This window comes from Medicago sativa, chromosome 1 (assembly GCF_051527215.1).
Source record: "Medicago sativa cultivar Bolivia chromosome 1, Bolivia_mono, whole genome shotgun sequence".
NCBI classification, from domain to species: Eukaryota; Viridiplantae; Streptophyta; class Magnoliopsida; order Fabales; family Fabaceae; genus Medicago; species Medicago sativa.
Window position 1 is genome coordinate 76,466,775 of NC_140749.1, and position 6,638 is coordinate 76,473,412.

Here is a 6,638-nt window from a genome sequence, read left to right on the forward strand (position 1 = left end):
CATCATCTCAGGAAACTGAGAAGTAAATGGCAGTGAAACCCCAACATTAATGTGCTCGTTATACAAAAGTTATTCATAAGCAAATGTTCATATTCATTGCTCACAAATTCTCTAATCTGTCCTTTTGTCAACCATACCCTAACACTTCCCCTCCAAGGAGCCAATATATGGTTCCTCTAACAATATACTCAATGTGCTTTTTCCCACCCAATTATCTCACAACCCTAGGTCGAATGTCATGCTCAAGCAATGAATGAATCGAGAAACACAGCGAGAAGGCAAACATAGCCTCGGTTTTAATCTCTTTCTAAATATCTTTTTTGGCCCTACTCTTCTTGTTCAAATTACCAACCAAATTCTTCTCATAAAGTTCACCATCCATCAAATCCTCAACGTAACTATACAATTTACTTTCTTTCTCAGCAAAACACACTTTGAAATAGATCTATATGAAGACTGGTTGCTAGTGTTTGGTCATATTAATAAGTATAATAATAATAATCAAAACTGTATGCCAGGTTTTACCGTGTTAAACAAAACAATCAAAACTGAAGTTGAAAATTATATTACCATGAAGTTGAGGCCACTAGTTGAAATTCTGAATCCTTGTTCTGCACAATATGTAGCAAAAATTGTTCAATAAGCAAAGTATGCAAGGTGAGCCATAGAGAAACAATTAGAAATGAAGAGTGCAAGAAATGTAAAAGAGGGAGAAGAAAGAGTGAAGTAGAATGAGAGAGACAGATCTTACAGCGATGGGAAGGAAATGGTGTTCCCTGAAACTGCAACCCTCAGGAACGGCACGAAGAAAATGAAAATGAGGTGGAGTGGAACGACCCGAGAGGTTACATTTATTTATTCTGTCTTATCAATCAAATATGGTATGGTCATGGACTCATGGGCCGCCGATTCCATATTAAAATCGATTTAATTGGAAAAATCGATTTCCATATTCGTTTTTTAATTTGTAGCTGGGTTTTTATAAATTGTAGTTAATGCTTTTAAAGGTGGGAGAGTTATATTTGATAATGTACTATTTCAAATATGCAATTCTCCAATAGCATAATTCTGTTCTTGGTATACCATAACAACAAAAACTGCAGCTCATTCTACAATTAATTTCATTATCTTCTTTATCTACTCTTGTTCAATTCAACTTTTTATACAGTCTTTAAAGGTGTTCTGCAGAGAACTTTTTCTTGAGTCATAGACTTCTAATAGCCAAACTCGGTATCAATTTTCTTTAAACTATAAACCAGAAGCACAAAAGAAGGGATTTCCTAAAGATAGAAACTATAATCTTTCCTTGAAACACATGATAACAATGAATACTATCACTTTTAGCATTCTTATAGCTGGACAATTTTCTTTTGTTGACTATATACTATATACTATTAACTTCTTGACCTTTATTGACACCATTGAGTTTTACTCCAGAAGTCTTTAACGGATCACTCATTAATAATGCATAATTATATTGCATATATGCCTCGAGCTTGGATTCAATTTGTCCTCTTGTCGAGATTTCCTTCCTCCCATTTTTCGTAGTGTTTATAGTAATAGGGCAATTGATCATGTTAATTATTCTTTATTTATTATGATTGGTTTAGTTTCCTTAATTTTACTATTTTCTTTTCTTGAGAGATTCTGTCTTGTATATAATTAAGTTTGTACACCTATTGTAATAACATGATTTTCATTCTAAATTATTCAAGTGATAATTAGCATTAGATCTCTTATCATTGGTCAAAATTTGGGATGAGTGAAATTTGTCTTAGCGATTAAGTACTGCCTACAAATCTAAATACGAGCACCATAAGATTATATAAGCACCGACCAGCTGGCAGAGGGTAGTTTTTATGTTCCTCAAAGGTGCACACAAAGGCTTAAACCTTTCCTACATGAGGCCAGGAATTCTCTGATATTAGTTTCCAGAAAGTTATGATGCACTAAAATGAAGGTTATTTTTCATCGAGTTGAGCAGATGCGCCTAGATTTTATTAGAAACTACTGAAGCTTACTCATATAATCTTTTGTTAAAAAAAATGAACAAATAACTAATCCATTCTTATCTGTTAACATAACTATAAAAAAGTGGGGATGGGTAAAGGTAATCAATGTTTACATTTACTATAACCAACTAATCATGTTACATTTAATAAAAAATTGTTTTTATATATGTTTTCCGCCAGTGAGGTGGCAAATAAAACCTCAAATGCGACGTAAAGATATCTTTTCTCCTTTCTCATATCCAGTGGCATGCCCTCTCCTTTGAAAGTAGTATATCAGATATGCGCCTTTTCTTATACAGACAGTTTTACGTCATTGCAGATTGCGGTTTGCAACAAGCTTTGTTCTCACCTTTGTGCTTATGTCCATATATGCTCTTCTAGGTGTTTAATACTCCTCTCAATGCCAATAAGGTCTTGAATTGTGGACTCACCATCTTCATAAAACAGCATTTCCTGTGAAAGGACAAAAACTGGTAACACAACTGTACCACAAATTATACAAATTTAAAATTGTTCTCAAACTTCCCTCTGATCATGATATACACACCATTTACTTGCAACATAACACCTAGTAAAATGGAAAAGTTGGGAGGGTGAGAAAATGGAGTAAAAGCTCATAACTTTTCTTCTTGATTCTGTTGCTTTGAAGATATGGAAAATAATTTTCAGCTCACTTTAGTACAATAGGAAAAGTAACTAAGGTATCATCCGGCACATACGCAAAATAAAGTGGAAAAGTAAGTTTATTTTATTATGTTCTCTATTGTTTCACCCTTTTCACTTGAATCAAAATATACCACTTTTTTTCTACCATATGCACTATTTTGTTCTACTTTTAATATGCATCAAGTACATAATGGAACTTATATGTTCTATTTCATCCCACTCTATCTCAGACATTGTTTGCAGACCTGAACAGGTAAATAAATAAATAAATAAATAGGAGAACAAATTCAATATATGCTAACAACAGGAGTAAAATAAACATGCACATACCTGCTCCCCCAAATAAAAAAGAAGAAAATTGTCTGGGCTTGAAAGTTAACTAAAAATTTCAGATAGAAAAAGTGTCATCAAACAAATTTAATCCTAGACAAACAATAAAAATTAAAACTCTTAAAAAGATTTTTACCTGCTTTGTCATCTGCTGAAATATCCCAGGTGCTGGCTTTAAAACATTTTTCTCCCTGCATACCTGACAATTACAGTTTCAAGGACAGAGAGATTGAATTTTATGAGACACAAGTTTGTATCAATGGATGGAATAAATTGGGCTGAAATTAAACGATACCATGCCACCACACACATAATTATCAATGTCTGAAATTCCACAGTCCTCTTGCACCTAAATAGTAACTTGATCGATACAAGTTTGACAAAAACAAGAAAAATGGATATCAATGTCTGAAATTTAATTTGTTTTCCTTTTGTTTCCCGAATCGGGTCACCGTCTCAACTATAAGAATGTGGAAACTCTAAACTTCTACCTCTAAGAGGCGTCATCAATTATCGTTAAGAGTCAATGTTAATTGGAAAAGGCCCATGACTCCAGGACCATACCATGATTGTTTGTTAAGATAGAATACATAAATGTAACCTCTCGTTAAACAAGTCCACCTTATTTTCTTCGTGCAGTTCCCGAGGGTAGGCTCTCTCTCTCTCTCTCTCTCTCTCTACTTTACTATGTCTTCTCCCTCTTTTACATTTATTGCACTCTTCATTTCTATCTGGCTCATCATGCATACTACAATTTTTGTTACATACTATGCAGAACAACGATTCGAAACTGTGACTAGTGGCATCAGCATCATCGTAATATTCAACTTCAATTTTGATTGTTTGGTTTAATACTGTCAAACCTAGCATAGTTTGTATCCGGTCATAGGATTATTATTATTATTGGGTTGGAACTTCGGTTTAGTTTCTTTGGGGAATACTCGATAGAGTTATTGTATTTATTTATAGGAGCAAACAATGACAACTCCGTCTTCGGATGGATATGTTTCGAAGCAGGTTTCTCTGAGAAAGAAAGTAATTTGCATAGTTATGATGAGGGTTTCATGGATGATGAATTTTTTTGAAGAACTTGGATGGTACTTTGAAGAAGAAAAGTAGGACCAAAAATGATGTTCAGAAAGAGACCGAAATCGGGGCTATGATTTGCTTCTCGCTAAGTTTCATGATTGATTCTTTGCTTGAGCATGAGATTCAAGTTGGGGTTGTAAGAGAATTGGGTGGGAAAGAGCTGAATGATTCTTTGGAGGGGAAATGTTAGGATGTGGTAGTAAAAAGGACATATTAGAGAATCTGTGCGTGGCAAGTATGAACATTTCCTTACATCTGCTTGTGAGCTTCTTTTGTTTAACAAATACATTAATTTTGGGGTTTTGCCGTCATTTGCTTCTCAGTTTCCTGAGGCGACTGTCTATAGTTGTTAATGGTGTTGGCCTTGTTGGGTTGGATGCTATGAGGTAGCTATTATCGTTTTGTTGCAAGGTTTTGTTTTGGAAGGCAAGTATCATCGTGGTAGGAGAGTTTATACTCAAAAGATAGGGAACAAGGGTAAATTTGCGGTCGCAGATATTGGTGGGAGAGTTATTAGTGGAATTCATGCTAACCATTAGCGGTTCTGGCACGACAACTTTCTATTTCACTTCATAAGGTCAGAGTTGATTGCCCTTTCTACAAGCCGAATGGGGAGGACTTGATAAAGCAATACGTTTAAAACCAACAATAATTTTCCTAAGATCCATAACTTTGTCAAGCAACTTATTTAATACAAGTTCAACACTTGAATCTATTTCTTTACCAATAAGTTGCTTGACAATGTTATGGAGACGAGGAAAATTACAGGGAGTTTTCAATCCTTCTCTTTATAAACTGGTTCCCCATTCGGCTAGTAGAGCAGAAAATTAACTCTAAACTTATGAAGTGAAGTAGAAAGCTGTCGTAATAGGATCGCTACAGGGTTAGCAAGAAATCCAGTAAGAACACTCCAACCAAGACCTAAGACCACAAACTTACCCTCATTCCCCATCTTCTGAGTATAAACTCTCCGGACAGGACGATTCCTACCTTCCAAAACCACAACCTAGCAACTAAATGACAATAGTTGCCTCATAGCAGCCAACTTAGCAAGGCCAGCACCAATAACAACGACAATCCCTCTCGTCACCTTAGGCAACTAAGAAGTAAACGACAGTGAAACCCCAAAATTAATGTGCTGGTTATCCAAAAGAAACTCATAAGTAAATGAAAGCAAATGTTCATACTTGCTACTCACAGATTCTCTAATTTGTCCATTTGTCCGCATACCCTAACATTTCCCCTCCAAAGGGCCATTATATGATTCCTCATAGCAATGTAATCATTATGCTCTTTCCCACCAAATTCTCTCACAACCCCAGGCTGAATCTCATGCTCAACCAATCAAGCAATCGGGAAACTCAGCGATAAGACAATCATAGCCTTGATTTCGGTCTCCTTCTGAATATCTTTGTTGATCTTATTGTTCTTCTTCAAAGTACCATCAAAAAATTTCTCAAAATGTTCATCATCCATCAAATCTTCATCATAACTACTCAAATTTACTTTCTTTCTCAACGAAACACAGTTTGAAATAGATCTATCGAATTTCCATTGTTTGATCATATTAATAATTATAATAACTCTATTTGGTATTCGCAAAAGATATTAAACCGAATTCCAACTCAATAATAATAATTTCATGACCAGATCCAAACTATGCTAGGTTTGACGCTATTAAACAAAACAATCAAAATTGAAGTTGAAAACTATATTACCATGAAGTTGATGCCATTAGTTGCAGTTCGGAATTGTTGTACAAGAAACGTAAAAGTGGGAGAAGACAAAGTAAACAAAGTAAAATAGAATATGAGAGAGAGAGTGAGAGAGAGACAGAGAGAGATCTTACAGCGATCGGAAGGGAATGGTGTTCTGCAACCCTTGGAACGGCACAAAGAAAATGAAAATGAGTTGGAATGGATTGACCCGAGAGGTTACATTTATTTATTCTGTCTTAACAATCAAATATGGTATGGTCATGGACTCATGGGCCGTCATGGACTGTTGTGGGCCGTTTCCATATTCAAATCGATTTAATTTCCATATTCGTTTTTGAATTTGTAGCAGGGTTTTTGTAAATTGTAGTTGATGCTTTTAAAGAAAGTGGAAGAGTTATATTAGAAAATGTACAATTTCAAATATGCAATTGTTCAATAGCATATTTCTGTTCTTGGTATGCCATAACAACAACGAATCCAGCTTACTCTACATTACTCTTGTTCGATTTTATACGGTCGTTAAAGGTCCATCTGCAGAGAACTTTTTCTCGAGTAGGGCCTTCATCGACTTCTAGAAGCCAATCTCGGTACCAATTTTCCTTAAACTATAAACCAGCAGCACAAAAGAAGGGGTCTCTGAGGTTAGCAACTATAAGCTTTCCTTGAACACTTCACTCTGGACCAACAATGTAATTGTATGGCACAAAAATACACGATAACAATGAATACTATCACTTTTAGCATTCTAATAGCTGGACACTTTTCTGTTATTGACACCATTGTGTTTTACTCCGGTATTCTTCAACAGATCACCATTGTGTTT

General features: G+C 35.1%; 1 long non-coding RNA gene across 1 annotated transcript; it reads right to left on the reverse strand.

Moving 5' to 3' along the window:
- Nucleotides 1-2,111: 2,111 nt before the first annotated feature.
- LOC146957549 (uncharacterized) lies at nt 2,112-3,681 on the reverse strand. Its single transcript, XR_015023243.1, has 4 exons — nt 3,304-3,681; nt 3,145-3,207; nt 3,009-3,057; nt 2,112-2,465 (listed from the first exon to the last, which is right to left on the reverse strand). It is a non-coding gene; the product is annotated as an uncharacterized LOC146957549 (long non-coding RNA).
- Between the last annotated feature and the right edge of the window lie 2,957 nt (nt 3,682-6,638).